This window comes from Tamandua tetradactyla, chromosome 16, assembly GCF_023851605.1.
Source record: "Tamandua tetradactyla isolate mTamTet1 chromosome 16, mTamTet1.pri, whole genome shotgun sequence".
Lineage (NCBI taxonomy): Eukaryota > Metazoa > Chordata > Mammalia > Pilosa > Myrmecophagidae > Tamandua > Tamandua tetradactyla.
Genome location: NC_135342.1, coordinates 55,282,111 through 55,300,272, shown reverse-complemented (window position 1 = coordinate 55,300,272; position 18,162 = coordinate 55,282,111). Strand labels below are relative to the sequence as shown.

The following is an 18,162-nucleotide window of genomic DNA, read 5'->3' as shown; positions in this document are numbered from 1 at the left end:
ATTCACTGTGTTAATGTTTTCTGCCCATTTGGGCTCTTAGCATATTGAGCTGACTCAGAAATAGGATTTAAAAAACAGTCTGCTATCTTAGAGATATGAGTCTCATGAGCCCTTTAAGCCATTTTTTAATCTTGCAAACTGTTTTTCTTTCTTTCTTTTTTAGTATAAATGTTGTAAGCTTGCAGAAAAATGTTGGAAAACAGAGTTCCCATATCCCCTTCTTCACAAGCAGTTTTCCTCATTATTAATTATTTGTATTAGTGTGGTACCTTAGTTATAACTGATAAAAGAATATTATTCTAATTGTACTATTGATTATTGTCTGTAATTTACATCCAGTTTCACTGTTCACGTTTCCAGTCTTATGTTGGGTTTTTGTTTTTTTTTATTCTATTAGTGTATGCACCGTCTAAAATTTCTCTTTTTAACTACATTCAAAAACATCATTTAAGTGATGGTGGAAAAGTTTTGGTAATGGATGGAGGTCACAGTAGTACAACATTGTGAATTTTTTTTAATAGAAATGTATTTGTGTCAAATTAGTTTACTCCGTATACACTTCTGTGGAAAAAATCTCTCTAAGACTTCCTAACTCCACTTCTGTGGTTACATATTAAGCTAAATCTGGAGGAGATTTTGTTCTTTAGAATTAGGCACACAGGAATTGCAAACCTTGCTTTAGTATTTAATAATTGTTTAAGCTAAGGAAGTTCGACTGTTTCTCTGTACTTTTGTTTCACCATCTGTATAATGTACATTCACATCTAATAAGCACAAACTGAGCATCTATCATCATAAGCTTCTATTTTTCTTTCACTTCCCTTGCCTTCATTTTCTGTTACTGCAACTGTATTCATTGTCATTCAAATTATGAAATTGTTTAATTGTCTCAATACATTAGGCAATTAATTCTTTTTAATGTTGAGCAAATTCCAACAATTTCTTGAGAAGAAAATATATGAAATGTATATGCAAGTAATTAAAACTTATGGGATCTTTTTACTCACATATAGTTATGAAAAATCACTTGGATAGGCAATATATGAAACTATAAAATTCTGAATTACTCTCATGCAATAAATTAGAAATGAATATGGATGCCAGGATGAGAAAATACATAGTGGCACTCACGTATAGAACTTTTATTTTGGAGTGTTTTATTTTGGTAGAGAATCCCTGGGGCAGTATGATCGCCAGTCAAAAGTTGAGGAATTTAGTGGAGATTGGGGATTTAGTGAAAGGATGCACATGTGATTAACTACAGTCAATGTTTACATGTAAAACAAAATTTTTTGTATGTTGTGAATGTATGACCTGTAATTGCAATTTACAGGTGAGATGGAATATTATTATAAAAATTCTTAACTTAGTTGCACTGAGTTCATACTGACTGACCAATCTAAATGTAGTATTCAAAACATGAGTAAGACTAAAAAGTCATATTTTTTTAAATTTAATGAGTAGCACAAATATTAAACCTACCCAGATCCAGCATCTGGTACTCCATTTAACTGCACTATACCCTTATCCTATCACTGTATATTCTCTGTTGCCAATTTGCAGGGGTCAGAAACCTGCTATCTTGGGAGACTGATTATTTTATTTTTCTCAAACAGCTGGGTTAAAAGTGTTTCCTCAGAGCAAAATGAAATATGCCTCAAAATATAAACAAGACTAAATCTCCTCTTTTTGCCTGTTAAAATACGAAGTTCCTTAAATAAATGTTCACGTGACATGTTTTCAGTTACATAGAATAATGGCTAAGAAGAAAAGTATGTTTGTAGAATAAAACACTGAGATGTCAGGACCACAGATGAAGTTGAGTCATTAAGCAGGTAGTGTGAGGCTTTGGAGCAAAATATAGCAGGGAATAGAAATAAGACCTAACTCTTTTAAAACCCTGCAATTTTGTGTTTTAACATTGGAGTCCATTTAATCCTCACAGTAAACCTTGGGAATAGATATTATCTTGAGAATGCCATAGACAAGTAAACTGAGCCTGATGAATTCAGTTAATAAATATATATAAATTACTGTCTGCTGAGTACTGTGATAGATGCTGACTACAACAGTGAGCAAGAAAAAGCAAAGTTTCTCCCCAGATGGAACGTACATTCTAGCAGTTATAATTGGGGTTTGCCCAACCATAAAACCAGCTTACCAGACTGATAATTGCCTAATTTGCTACTTTCAGAGGGGAAGCTCTACAGATTCTTTCTTTCCAGTGTCAAAGCCTCACAGAAAATGTATAAAAATACAGCAAGCAGTAATGCTATCTTCTGAACCGTCACGAGATTCATGGTACAGACGGAGGAAGATTATTAAATAAAGAGGGGAGTTACCTATTATGGTTTTCATCATATTGAGGCTTTTTTAAGTTTCTGGGGACCTTTAAAAAGTAAAAATGAAAGTTCCTGGGCTCAAAACCAGGCCCTTTGGTTCAAAGTTCATTGATGCTCCAGAAGCCACAAAAATTCAAGAAAAATTGCCCATGCTGTTATTGCAGATGTGTTAGATGATGCCAATTTACTGCTCTGCCTCAGTGGCAGGCTTGTTGGCAATGAGCTGAAGGCTGTTAAAGTTTCCCAAATACTGCCAGGAAAGAGGAGTCAGTCTCAGTGCATTTCTGCATTAGGGAAGAATGCTCAGGATGAAACTGACAGAATTAAGTGTAAAAAGGAGGGAGTTTGTTTTATGGGAAGGAAAAATAAAGAAAGAAAAGCAGTATACCTATAACTTGCCATTGCATTCCGGTGTATGTTTGTGAGCATGAGAGAAAGGAAGTTGAGTGAGGAAATGAGACTTTCTTAGAAGGACGATTACCTTCTCCCAGGATCTTTCTTTTACTTTACCTGATTTGATTTTTGTTCACAGGTTTCATCTATACAAGCGGTTCCCCTCTATTTAGGTGTGGAAATAATAGAACATGTTTTATTGGTTTATTTATGGTATCTTACAACCAGTAGGTATAAATTAAATTAAAGATGTATGTGCTAATATATGTGGATAAATTTAGGCTTCTTTTTTTTTTGTCGAAATAACTTTATTTCAAGACTTGCCTCTATCATGCCAGGCCCTGACATGAGGGAATTCCCATAAACACTTTATTTGAAACCACAAAAATGCAGATGCTAAAAGTGGAGCCTAGAATTTTGCTTTTAGTGCATTTTCCCTGCATGTCTGTTTTCTTTTGTGTCAAGGAAAAAAATCACCTTTCATTTTTATCTTTAACTAGGTTTTTTAGAAATTAAGGTATTTCTGATAGCACACAGGGCTTTTTCCAGCTATCCATAAATTCCAGAAAAAAATAAATCTCTTGCAGATTTTACTTTTCATCATTATTTGGGATTACCTTCCTAACAACATCAAAAACACTTATGGCGGCCCATGTTCTCTCACTTTCTCATAATGTTTTGAGATAAGTTTGCCACATTGTGTTCCTGTCAGCATCTCTGTTGCTCAACATTGCAAATTTACATGATAAATTTACTAGCTCCAAGATCATTTTATTAACCCTCCTTTAATGGAATGGGTATTTTAGGAGTGAATTTTGTGCAGCTGGCACCTAATTTTCAGACATGACCGAAAGAATAATAATAATAAAGACTACAAGGCATTTTGAACAGTGCAGTGCAATTTTATATAGAGACCCTTTGCATTTCTTCTACAAATACATTAATTTTTTTAAAGAAAGGACTAAAAATCAGGTCACTTCTCATTCCTCATAAGTTTGCCTATTTTACTCAATATATATTTGTAAATGTTATTATAAGAATACATAATATTTTGGTTTTGTGTATGCAGATGTAGTTGGAAAAGTAGTAATGCATAGATGCAACAATGTGTCTATGTCACATTCACATGTATCCAAGGCATTTAATTTTAACAGCTGTGAATTAATCACCATCATCCATTTTATTGTCATGGGTTTGACATTAAGGTAGTCAGTTGCACAGTAATAATTTCAACGAGTTCTGTTAATCATTTATCTTGAATTATGTATTTGTTTAAGTCAATTTGGCATATAACATATCTTGGTTCACTAAGGAAGGGCTATCTCAAGAGACTGGTCTAGGCTTGTAGTCAGAACATTAACTAAAGATAACATACTCTTAATAATCATCCATGACTTCTGCTGGGCACTGACCACAATGTTCCTTCAACTCACAGAGGATTAAGGTCATCTCATAATAACATTTTGTCCAATGGTTCAACAATGGCCAGGTCATTTATAGTTTAGTTAGCATAGTCAAATAATGAACATATTATACCACAATGAAATGGGGATGGGGCTGGTGAGAGTTAAGTGCTTTGCTTTTGCCGGTCATGATAGCTTATATAAGATTAACTTTCCCAACCAAAAACAGCTATAAAAGTTGGAAGGAAAAAAAAACAAATTTGAAGGTGGTCAGTACATAAAGACCCAAGCTGAGGTGACTCCTAAATTTAGCATTTGTTTTCCATTCACGGAAGCAACTGATTCAACTTACAGGGCATTGAAACCAAATGGAAATCAATGACCTGGAGTATGGCATAATCTCAAAGGACTGAGCAGACAAAAATGAGAGTTCAGGGTTTCCAAGGTATTCAGAAATTGAGGGATCAAGATTATAACAAAAATGTAATTGAAGAGAAAGATCAGACATTATGGGTGGCTTTTACCCTTCAAACATTCAACAAGTTTATAGGAGAACAGAGTTTTGCAACTTATTGGAGAACACATGAAAAAAACTAAAAATCTAAAAAAAGTATATATTTCAGCAGTTTCATAGAAAAAACAGATCCCAGGAAAAAAGGAAATCCAGAAAGTAATCAACTCCCATAAATCCAGAAATCTGGTCTTTATGGGATCAAGGTGGTCCATCTATATCTACTGTCCTATGAGAAGAAAATTAAATTCCATTAAAAAGCTAACACTTTATGGAACTGCCCCAACTTTTCACACCCAATGTATAAAAGTCAGTTTTAAAAAATCATCAATATTGCCAAGAATGAGGACCAAATCCCCAATAATCAGAAGATGGACAAGTTTTTAAAGAGACTTAGATGATATAGATATTGAAGCTTTATCATTCAAGAATCTAAGAATAAGTATAATTGATGTGTTCAAGAAAACAGTTGAAGAAATGAATAATTTGACTAAAAAGCTGGAATCTATAAAAAAGAAAGTCTAAAACTGAAAAAATTCAGTTACTAAAATTAATAATTCAGTGTATATTTCAAGCATAAAGTTAGCTCCAACAGAACTATAGATTAATCAACGAGACTTAGAGTGACAGAAAAAATTTAGTAAGGTAAAAAAAAAACATGCAAAAATGAGCATAAAACCTATATAGTTCATATAGTACAGGTCTTATAGAAATAAATATCAAAAAGAAAATATCTTCTTAATGGTAAAAGATAAAATTCAGCAGGAATATATGACAATTCTAAGTCTGTAGGCATGTAATAATGTGGTTGCATAGTATACAAAGCAAAAAAAACTGACAGCAGCAAAGGGAGAAATAGACAAATCAATGGCTGTCATAAGGATTTTTAACCTATAACTTTCTATTAATAGAGCAAGAAGACAACAAAAAATCACTAAAAATTATTTAAATGACATAATTAACAAACTTATCTAATGAACATATATGAAATACTGCACCCAAAATTACAGAAAACTCATTTTTACCAAACAAATTTGAAACATTTACCCAAAATGTCATAAAGGAGGTCTCATCATACCATGCAGAGAATGACATTTTAAGACACTGTAATTAAGCTAGATGTCAACAGCAAAAAGATAAATAAATAATCTGCAACTGTTGGAAACTAAGCCAAACACTTCTAAATAACCTATAGAAAATTGAATAAAATCACAAGGAAATCAAAACATTTTCATATGAATTGCAAAAAAATAATGACATGGCACATTTTGTGGGATGAAGTTAACACAACGCCTCGAGGGAATTTAGATTAAATATACTTATTAGAGAAGAAGAAATTCCAAAAATCAGTTAAGTATCTATTTCAAAAAAGGCTGAATATGAATTAAACTGAAAAATAGATATAGTAATAGAAAGGTAAAATTACATGCAATATAGAATATAACAAAGTAGAAGCAGATGTACCAAGGAGGAAATCAACACAACCAAAAGCTGTTTATTTGCAAAGATGAAAAATATTGACAAAACAAAAATAAAGTACACATTACCAATCTCAGGAATGAGAAAGGTGACATCATTACAGATTCTACAGACACTAAAAACATAATTGGACATTATGACCAGTAGGACTTTAAAAAGTATATGAAATAGATGAATAAGTTGGAAAAGCCTTTGCATACAAGAAAAAGAGAAAAAATATGTATATTAATTTCTCTGTTGACTGAATTGAATCCTTAATTACTAACTTTTAACACGTAAGTCTTCATGTCCAGATGAACTCACAGACATAAACTTTATCAGAGAAAACTCAGAAAGAGGGAGCATTTTCTCCCTCAGGTCATGAAACCAGCATGATTTTAATATAAATCCTAGCAAGAATATTACATTCCTTAGGAAACTAAATGTCAACTTGCCCTATAACCCAGCAATAACACTACTTGGTAAATACCTAGCAGAGCTGAAAGCAGTGACACAAACAGACATTTGCACACCGATATTCATAGCAACATAATTCACAATCGCCAAAAGATAGAAACAATCCAAGTACCCATCAACAGACGAGTGGATTAATAGAGTGGAATATCATGCAGCAGTAAGATGACATGATGTCTTGAAGCACATGACAAGATGGATGACCCTTGGGGATATAATACTGAGTCAAATAAGCCAGACACAAAGGGATAGAAACTATATGACTCCACTTTTGTGACTGTGGTAAAAGTAAAATCAGAGGTTGATAATATAGAATATAAGGGACCTAGAGATACACAGAAGCTAGAGATGTGTGAATGGTTAACTAATGAGGTTGAACTTAAATGTAATGGAATAGATAGAAGTGAAGGTGGTTCACTAGTCGGTCTATAACTAATATTACTATATTGAAGGTGAGCACGATTGAAAGGAGTTTTTAGACCTATGTGTCCCACTGATTAACACTAGAAATATAAATAAATTCTTACATAAACTACTTCACAGGTATGAATCTTGTACAAACAGTGTATAAGTTCAGGGTATAGGGGAAAAACTGCTATTACATGCTATGGAATATGTTTAACAGGAAAGCATCAACAATGTCACAGCAATACCAGTGGTTAATAATGAGGAGAGGAACCAGAGCTAAGGCTAAGGGGAGGTTTAGATTTTCTGTTTGGTGAAGATGTGTTTATTGGTTATCTTTCTCTTGGTATCTAAAATCAAGAATGTTGATAGACTGTTGACTTTGAACATTATACATAATGCCTAATGAATGGAGGCGGCAGAAGGATGCACTGACTGAGAAGGAGATTGGCGAACAATGATGTATACGTATGATTGAATATTGTGCTACTACAAAAAGAAACGAAGTCATGAGGCATGCAAAATTGTCAATGAACCTGTGGAACATTTGGTGAGGCAAAATAAGCCAGAAATAAGAGAGTAATTTTTGTTTGGTCTCATTTACAAAATACTTATAAGAAAACAGGGGCTTAGATTGTAAGCTCTTATAGCAGTCACATTTTCCCTGAAAAGGTCATTGTTATTTCTTGATTTTGAGAGGCTGTTTTATATAAGTATAACCTGGTATTTAGAGTTAAGAATGAAGCTGATCTGGTCAGAATTAAGGAATTCGGAATACGGGGGTAAGGAAGACATTGTCTATATTTTAGAACCTCAGTTACTCTTTGAGATCAAAGGAAGAAAAGTTTATTTTGTCCAGAACCTAAATTTTCTGTAGCACTAATTCAACCTGTCTGGATAGATCATTTAAAGAATCCAAACACAGGGAGCCCAAATTGAGAATGAGGGCCTTGAATCCAGTATAGCTTTATGTTAGTGCCTGGATAAATCTCAGAGCATATCAAGCAGATAATCAAAAAGTATTGGCAAAGTCCCTTGGTGGATAGGAGAAGAGATATGAAACTATTAAACTTTACTACTGGTGAAACCTCAGATACTGTGTCAAGCATTAGGGTAACCCAAATCAATCGCACAAGCACTTGATCTTTTTTTTTTTTTTTGGGGGGGGGGGGTGGGAAAATAACTTTATTTCTCTTGAGCTGGGGCTGGGCAGCATCCAGGCTCAAAACTTCTGGAACTGCTTCTTGGTGCCGGCAGCCTTGGTGACCTTGAGCACGTTGAAGCGTACGGTCTTGCTCAGGGGCCGGCACTCACCCACGGTGACAATGTCGCCGATCTGGACGTCCCTGAAGCAGGGGGACAGGTGCACGGACATGTTCTTATGGCGCTTCTCGAATCAGTTGTACTTGCGGATGTAGTGGAGGTAGTCCCGGCGGATGACGATGGTCCTCTGCATCTTCATCTTCGTCACCACGCCAGACAAGATTCGCCCTCGGATAGAGACGTTGCCTGTGAAGGGACATTTCTTGTCGATGTAGCTTCCCTCGATAGCCTCCTTGGGTGTCTTGAAACCCAGACCAATGTTCTTGAAGTAACGCAGGAGCTTCTCTTTGCTAGTTTCTCCAAGCAGGACCCTCTTCTTGTTTTGGAAGATAGTTGGCTGCTTTTGGTAGGCACGCTCGGTCTGAATGTCCGCCATCTTCCCGGCCGCTTGAAAAAAAGAGAAGCACTTGATCTTGACGCCTGTTCTTGTGAAGTTTATGTAGGCAGCTAAGAAGTTTAGCCTACCTATAGCTGTGACTAAGAATTACTTCCAGGGTACTCCTTTTGTTGCTCAGAGGTGGCCTTTCTCTCTCTCTCTAAACCCAACTCTGAAAATGAAATCATTGCCCTCCTTTCTGTGTAGGCCATGACATCCTAGGGTGAAAGTCTCCCTTGGCAGCATGGGAGATGACACCTGGCACTGTGTGATCAAAAATACCAACCTGTCAAAAAGGGGGAAAAGATGTGTAACAAATAAGGTATTTGCGACTGAGAGAGTTCAAATAGATTCGAGAGGCTACTCTGGAGGTCACTCTTAAGCAAGCTTCAGTTAAGCATTGCTACCTACCGTAATTTGCCAAACCTCAACCAAAGCCATTCCTGCCAATCCTTAAGAACACCTAAAGCATTATATAAGATTCTACAAAGGTTCCATGCACTAGGGTAACATTTCAGAAAACTACAACCTCCAGATGGGTCCCTGGAGCAGATAAGTCCTGAAATGCTGTGGGGCCAGCTTCTCCAGAGCATCAGATAGTTCCCTCCCTCTATCCCATATTATTGATAACCCCTTCCAATAAGAAAATGTTAGAATGGGCATAGTGCAAAAACCCCTAAAGAGGGGGAAAGATCAAAAGTGGTGGTGGAGTTATGCAGAGAAGGTAGGGTTTAACTAATGAAAATGATTGTTGAATCATTATATTGATCTTTCTTTTAGTCTCCAGTATCTTAGAGTAGCTAGAAGTAAAAACTTAAAATGATGGAATTGTAACCCATATCAAACTCTAAAATCTGTTCTACAACTAATTGTTGTGATGTGCTTTGAAATTTATTGCTTTTCTTGCATATATGTTATTTTTTACAAAAAAAGAAAAAAATATTTCTTCTAGTTTATGATGCTTTGAACCAGCTAGAAGGAAAAATCTGTAGTCGTGGAATGGTAACCCATAACACACACTGAAATTCATTCTGTATCTACTTGTTGATGTGTACTTTGAAAATCATTGTTTTTTCTTTCTATTCTTTGTATGTATGTTATATTTAACAATAGAAATCATTTGAAAATATCTAATATGTACATTCATAAGGCAGATGTAGACAGCCCAATTAAAAAACTAGCAAAAACTGGAAAAAGTACATCAGAAAATAAGATATCCAAATGACCTATAGGACCTCCACATCATAATTCTTCAGGATATTACAAAATAAGCCCTAATTGGTAGAGAATGACTATTACCTCCATGACGACTGTGCCATTTTGAAAGTATCCCAGAAAAGCTATGTTTTACTCCTGATTCAATCTCATAGGGGTAGCCGTTTCTTTTAATCCTGATTCAATATGGTGGTTGGAAACTTTTGATTTCATTATCTCCAGGGAAATGTGATGCAGCCAATTGTTAGTGTGATCTTTTGATTAGATGGAGGTGTGACTCCACTCATTTCACGTGGGTCTTGATTAGTTTACTGGAATCCTTTAAAAGAGGAAACATTTTGGAGAGAGGCAGAAATGACAGAAGTCTTGGGAACGACAGAGCCAATAGAATCGTCAGAGCAGAACTGGGAGCACCAGAGTCCAAGAGCAAGGGATCAGCAGGTGCCAGCCCCATGAATTCCCAGCTGTTCCAAAACAATTGGCCTTTCTTGAATTAAGGTATCTCTCCCTTGATACCTTAGTTTGGGTATTTTTATGGGCTTAGAACTTTAAACTTGTACCTTATTAAATTCTCCTTTCTAAAAGCTATTCCAGTTCTGGTATATCGCATTCCAGCAGCTTGCAAACTAACAATTAACTACAATTAAAAATGAATAAATAAATATCCAGCTTTACCAAGTGTTGTAAGGGTGTGGAGCAGCTTGAACTCCCACACATTGCTGGCCAAAGTACAAACTGGTATATACACAGGGGAAGAATGTTTGTAAATATACAGTAAAGCTGAATATACGCATATCTTATGACCTTGCATTGTTTTCCTAATTACAAATATATTTAAGCAGAAAAAGACTTGCACTCAGGAATTACAGTACTACTCTTCATAATTGCTCAAAGCTGACATAACCCAAATATCCACCAATAAAAGAATACATAAATAATCAAACAAATTGTAATATAATCACAAAAGTATTTTTTCCATAGTAACCATATGAATGGATTTCACCAATATATTGAGCTAAAGAAGGCAGATGCAGAAGTTTTACTCTATATGCATTCTGTTTTTGCAAAGTTCTGAAGAAGGTGAACTAGTATGGTGTTAGAGAACAGGATGGAGTTTACCTTGAGGTGGCCTTAATGCCTAGGACTAGTATATGGGAAGCTTTGGGGTTGCTGGTCATGCTGGATATCTTGATCAGGGTAGTGGTTACATGGGTATGTTCCTTTTATAAAATTCTACCGAAATAAATTCATGTGATTTATACACATTGTTGCTTACATGTTTTACTTTAGTTAAAAAAGTGGACCCCTATAAAAAATTTAAGGGAGCGAACCAAGAAATTTAAAAATATGTCTCATAGTTCTAAATATGAATTTGCTGATAGAAATTGCCATGTTAACAGAATCATCTACTATTTCTTTTTTTGTTATAAATTGCTGATATATTTTTATGTTATATATTGCAAATTATACATTTGCATTGGATGGGAGAGTAATTCATATTAAAATGTTAGTTTAGGATTATATTTGGCAATTGGTATGCAAAGAGAGACTGTGAGTAGTGAATGTTTAGTTCAGTTTGTTTCTGTTTGTTTCTTTATTTATTGGCCACACTGCCCTAGACTCATATTTCAGCTCTACTGTTTCCTGACTTTGAGAAAATATGGGCCTGCTGGCTAGAGCTCAAAAGTCTGAATAACACCCTTCTCGATACTCATTGGATGTTCAAAATTTGGTATTTCTTTACCATATACAATGGCATATAACTCATGGAGAATGTTCAACTCTTGTATACCCTGAAATGATGCTTCTGTTTGAAAAGAAACGCTCTTCTCAGTAGCCGAACAAGTCTAGAAGAAGCCACACAATACATACTGGGCAGTTTACGGTATTGGTTTTCTTCCCTGCCAAAGTGTGTGCGCACGTGTGTGCGCACGTGTATGTGCACATGTGTGTGCATGTGTATAGTTAGGAGGCATAATGGCTCCTGTAGGGTGGTATTGGATGAGTATTTAAATTGAACATTAGGTAAGTTTATACAGCAATCCCTTAAAAACTGTGAGTTTCTATAATTAAAATTCTAATATGTAAGAACTTAAACAGAATTTTATTGTAAAGTAACCTCAAGAAATTCAGTTCCAATAACATTGAATAAATCCTATTTGAAATAATTAGAGGGAAGAAAAGCACTGAATAATGGTAATAGAAACATAATGTAATTTGGATCACTTTAGAACTAGAATTTTTTTTTTGCAAAGAATACTTGGGTTACTGGAGAAGGTATAAGGAGTAAGGAGCTCATTATGGAATTTTATTTCCTCACTTGTTGCAGGATAGAGAAAGATGAGACTTTGCCTAACAGCAAAAGCAATATAGTTTAGGATGAAGAAGCAGACCCAAAACCAGAGAAAACTAGTAATCAAAAACTACGCATACATTTACACATGCACGCAACAAAAACAAAGCATAGTGGAAAAGATGCCATTTAAATGCACAGTATAGATAACGGAGGAAAAATTGTACTTAAGGTTGAAAATGAAAAGTAAACAGTAGTATATAACATGCATTAAAATAACAAAAAGCGTGAGTTACATGAACACTAGTACTAACTTTTAATTTAAAAACTGTCACTAATATTGCATTTAAAAGGTGAATTGTCTTAAATTTAAGGTTTTAAATTTAAAAAATGAAAACTAAGAGATTCGTAAAATTGGATGTCGTTTCAATGGCACCAGATCTTTTTCCCATAGAATAAAATTCTTACAACAATAATTTTGTGCATCATAGGTTTCAAAAGCTTAACTCTTATGAGTTAGAAAAAAATATTAAGGGTTCAATATACATATGTAGGGAAGAGTTGGAGTGGAGCATTTGTCAAGTGGTCATGTAAGATCCCACAATTTCCAGGTGTAGTAAGATAAATGTAATAGATAAGAGATTTACACATTTTCTCCCCTTTTAGAGATAATTTGAAAATGGTTTAACTAGACAGTATGCTCTTTAGCAATAAATAGGGAAAGCAAACAGGTATTAGTTAAGTTTTGAACTAAAGTCACCATTTTACAATCATTTTCTCCAGGGAGTTTTGGGCATTTTCAAATATGTCAAAATCCACAAAAGTTTAGTGAGAAAAAGCATGTTTTCTTCTCTATTGAGAGAATTACTTCTTAGTTAATAGAAACTCTATGAATAGTAAGCTTTTTCATTGGATCCTGAAATGTCTTCTGATTAAAATTCATGTTTAATCCTAAATTACACTGCAGGAATAACGGAGTGTTTAAAGAGTGTAAACAGTGTGACTCCTCTTTATACTCTCTGGCTTGTGGGAATTTTCACAATCCTAGAATCAAAAATTCTTAAAAATCTTGGAGTACATACTTCTCCGTGTTCACTAGAAAGCAGAAATTTCTTGGGAGGTGCCTGATGAGGTCAAAAGTTATGTTTGAACTAGCATGTCAATAAGGCTGCACGATGGAGAAAATGTAATACATAAAAATAATGCTGCAGAGAAAAAATATATTTAAAAAACCTCCAATGGCATATACACCCTGCTAGTTTCCATTGCTTAATTATATTCTAATTTTTCCTGTGATATCCAATAAATTATAGATTGTTAACACATCACTAGTGATTTAGAAGTCATCACACCATTTATGGGGACAATGAATCTCAAGGAGTGTCATCTTTATTCACTACGGAACCTAAACCCGCTACTGAAATTCTTTTCCAATATCTTCTTTCAAAAATCCATTAGTTTTACTTTAACTTTCCTAAGTTTATATCTTTCCTATCATTATTCAGTTCACATCTTCCTATTTCATAAACTTCCTCTGTTCCTCTCATCCCGTATTCAATTATAAATTCTCACATTTTGCATTCCCCCAATGACTGTAATTTACTGTTCATGGCTTCCACAGTTCTGCTTGTAGAAGGCTCAAGAATTATTTATTGAGCCCCACCGGTATATCTAAATTTGTCAAATCATTTTTTCTCTCTCTTATAGTATGAAAAGGCAAGGTTGTTTGTTTCAACTGATACCTGCAAAAACAGCAGCTTGTGGAAACCAGTCAGAAGCAAATTGCCAAGTTACGTAGACTTGGCAATTCTCTGTTACTGCTGATTATTAAAGGGCAAAATTAATGGGCAATTCATGAGGCTATGTGAGAGAAAAGTGACAGGAAGACACTACAACTCAAATGGTGGAAATAAAGGAGTTGTTTATAGTAGATGCCATTTTTGCCTTCTCTTCCATTGTATATGAAAACAGCCTGACTTTCGTGACCATCTGAAATGGGCTTTTCCTTGCAGACCACTTTGTCACATCATTTGTGCTTAGAAAATTAATATTTAATGAATGCTAATCAAGTTTCTAATTATAATATATTTATATTTAATGTTTGTGTATCAGATAAAACGCAAACATTTGGGGGCCAGTCACAAAGGATATGAATGATTTCCTTAGAAGCTTATCTAATTAATTTTATTACGCTATAATATCTTTAAAATTTGAAATGCCATCATTTCATTAAGTTAGATAAATGTGAATACTCAGTATTGAAGAATACTAGTGTTGAGAATTATGATGTTGTATTAATTTCTATTGTGTGTGTTCATCTAATGTAGATAGAGAAAACACGTTTAGGTGTTGTTCTGGGGACATGGATTATTAGATTTCTGTTTATTTTTATTTGTTTTATTGTCTGTCTCCTTACTTCAGCAGTTTCAAGGTGTACTCATAGTAAATTCCTGGGGCATTCATATACTAGGAAAAACATTCGTATACATCGAAAACAAAACAAGAGGAAACATAACTTCCAATCTGCTTTTATGCTAAATTAAAATCATAAATCTGATCAAGAAATCTTGAAATGACTCTTAGGTGATAACATAATATAGTCCATACTCTTTAGAATAGAGAAAAAGACTCTTACTGGTCTTCTGGAATATTGTTCATGACCAATTCAACTTCTTTGGTTGTTAAAAGTCTCTCCAAATTGTCCTTTTCTTCTTGAGTGAGTTTTGGTAATTCATACCTTTATAGAAATTTATCCAGTTCATGTAAGTTATCTAATTTATTAGAATACAATTATATTTTTTAAAAGAGCCATAGTAGCATCCCTTCTTTCATTCCTGAAACTAGTAATTTAAGACTTCTTTCTTTACCTTGGTTGGTTTTGCTAAAGTTTTGTCAATTATGTTCTCAGTTTTCTCACAAAATTAACTTTTGAGTTCATTAATTTTCTCTATTTCATTATTTTCTGCTCCATTCTTTATTAAATTTCCTTCCTCTGCTTGCTTTTAAGTATGGTTTGCTCTACTTTTACAATTTTCGTGTAAAGCAATGTTAATGATTGCTTATCTTTGTTCTTTTTAAATATAGCAACTTTTAATTCTAAGTTTCTCCCTAAGCACTCCTTTAGTTGCATCCCATAGGTTTTTGGCATGTTTTATCTTAATTTTCATTCATCTCAAAATGTTTTCTAATTTTCTTTTTCAATTTCTTCTTTGACCTAATGTTTATCTGGTGTGTGCTTAATTTCCATGTGTATGTGAGTTTCCCGAATTTCTTTCTGTTATTGATTTCTATTTCATTCTTTTGTGTTTGTAGAATATGTTTGGTCATATTTCTATCCTTTTCCACTTATTGAAGTTTGTTTTGTGGCCTACCATATGATCAGTCCTGGAGAAAGTCCCATGTGCCCTTGAGAAAATGTATATTCTACTGTAGTCTGGTGGAATGTTCTACAGATGTCTGTTAGAAATAGTTGTTTTATAATTTTGCTCAAATCTTCTATTTTCTTGTTAAAATTTACCTAATTATTCTATCCCTTATTTAAAGTATGATATTTAAGTGTCTAATTAATATTGTTGAAATTCTCTTATCTCTCCCTTCAATTCTCTTTTGAGTTTTGTATTTTGATGTTCTATTATAAGGTGCATATATATTTCTGTTTGTTTATCCTGATTGATTGACCCTTTTATCATTATAAAACATCTCTTTCTCTGCCAATATCATTTGTTTTAAAGTATACTTTGCCTGATGTTATAGCCACTATAACTTTCTTATAGTTGATGTTTGCATGACATGTCTTTTTTCTTCCACTTTCTTTCAATATATTTGTATCATTAATCCAAACTATGTCTTCCCAGAGACAGCATGTAGATAAAGCTTCCATTTTTATCCATTCTGACAGCCTCTGCTTTTTGATTAGACTGTTTATTCCATTCATAATTAAAGTTATTATCGCTATAGTTGGATTTATATGTTATTTTAATTTTTGTTTTCTATACATCACAGATTTTGTTCCTTTGTTATTTACTAGCCATTTTTCATTATGTGAACATTTTCTTAGGTATCATTTCAATTTCTTTAACAATTCTTTTATTATATATTATTGCACTGTCTTCTGATCTCCATTGTTTCTGATGAGAAGACAGCTTTTATTCTTATCATGGTTTCCTTGTAAGTAATAGTCTTATCTCTTACTGCTTTCAAGATTTTCTCCTTGTCTTTGACTTTCAGCATTTTTACTGTAATGTATATGTGTTTGTGAATTTCTTTGTGCTTATCTCACTTGGCATTTGTTAACTGGATGTGTAGAGTCATGATTTCAATAATTTTGGAGAATATTCAGTCATTGCTTCTTCAATATTTTTTTCCTGCTCCTCTCACTCTATCCTTCTATTAAACTCATTGTGGACATATTGGTGCAGTCAATTCTATCTCACATTTCTCTTTTGCTCTGTTTCTTTTTCCTTATTATTCTGTTTTCAAATTCACTAGTTCTTGGGCTGTCCACGGTGGCTTAGCAAGCAGAGTTCTCACCTGCCATGCCAGAGACCCAGGTTCAATTCCCGGTGCCTGCCTATGCAAAAAAAAAATCACTAATTCTTTTTTCTGCTACTTCAAATCTACTTTTGAATACCCTAAGGTTTTCATTTCACATATTGTTTTTCTGCACTACAGAATTTTCTTTCTTCTTCTTAATGATTTCCACCTCTTTATTGAACCACTCTGCTTGACATGACATCATATCCTCCTTTACTTCTGTAACCATGGTTGCTTTTTCTTCTTAAAATATATTTGTAATGGTTACTTTAAAGCTTTGTCTGTTTAATCTGATACTTGGACATTCTCATAGGCTGTTTCTGTTGCCTTCTTTGTGTGGTGTATTAGTCATAGTTTCCTATTTCTTGCATAATTCATAATTTCTTTGTTGGAAACTGTATAATATAGACAGTATATTATAGGAATTCTGGAGCTTTTAGGAATTTGCTCATTTATTTTGCTAGTAACTGGCTGGATTATTTTAGTGAAGTCCATTTTCCCCAAACAGTATGAACCCTCTGATGTTGTTCTTCAGGTGGCACAACTTTGGCTCTGTCCCCATTCTGCCTGGAAGTACAATGGTTTTGGCAGTGTTCTGTCTCACTCTGTTTCCATGACTGCACCCAAATGTTAAGCACCACAATTGCCAATTGATTCTCCTAGTATATCAACAGTACTCTGGGGCATAAATTGCTCCATAGATTGCTCCAATAAAATATGGGCTCCTTTGAAGGGAAGGTTCCAAGATCAGTGTTTGACATTTGCTCTGACCCCAGGATGGCTCTTTCAATCCATCTCTTCCTAGTTCTCTCTGGCAAGCTAGTTGAACAACAGTTTAGTTTATGCTCTTCCCAATTGCCTTGTAGCACAAACTCCATCCTTAGACTTGAACTTCTCTGTCATTTGTTGAAAAAGATTCAAAGCTCTCTTTTGTATAACCTGCTTCTACACCTCAGAAATAACTCTGAACCATGGCTCTGGAGCTGTGGGTGGAGGCAAAGCTGCACTTCTCTTTGAGTGACATCCCCGCTTTCAGAGCTGATGGCTCAGTGAAAGGAGAGGGTAGCAGGCCCAGCTGTCTCTGCTTAGCACTCCTAGGGTGGATCCTCCAACTTACAAGCCAAGGAAAAGGTGATCAAGACTCAGTATTTTTATCACCACTGTACTCACAATATAGCTTTCATCCAATAATTACAAGCTGGGTGGAAAAAGGGTGTCACACATCTTAGCTGCACTCACCCAGAATTTAGCTTCAGAAACAGATAACTAGGAGGAGGATGAGAAATGCTGACTTCTTGCCTTTCCAGAGAGTAAAGATAACCCTAAAACTGCTGGAGGAAAGAGAGCCCTGTGCGCTAGGCTGCACCTATATCAAGTGAATGCAACATATTGTATTTAAAATTTTTTGACAATTTCACTAGTTTCTATATGGGGTA

General features: G+C 34.5%; 1 protein-coding gene and 1 pseudogene across 2 annotated transcripts in view; one reads left to right on the top strand and one right to left on the bottom strand.

The window, feature by feature from the left end:
• Positions 1-18,162, top strand: part of CDH8 (cadherin 8) — a 347,818-nt gene that overhangs the window by 245,385 nt on the left and 84,271 nt on the right. The window lies entirely within an intron of this gene.
• LOC143659539 (small ribosomal subunit protein uS17 pseudogene) lies at positions 8,159-8,709 on the bottom strand (annotated as a pseudogene).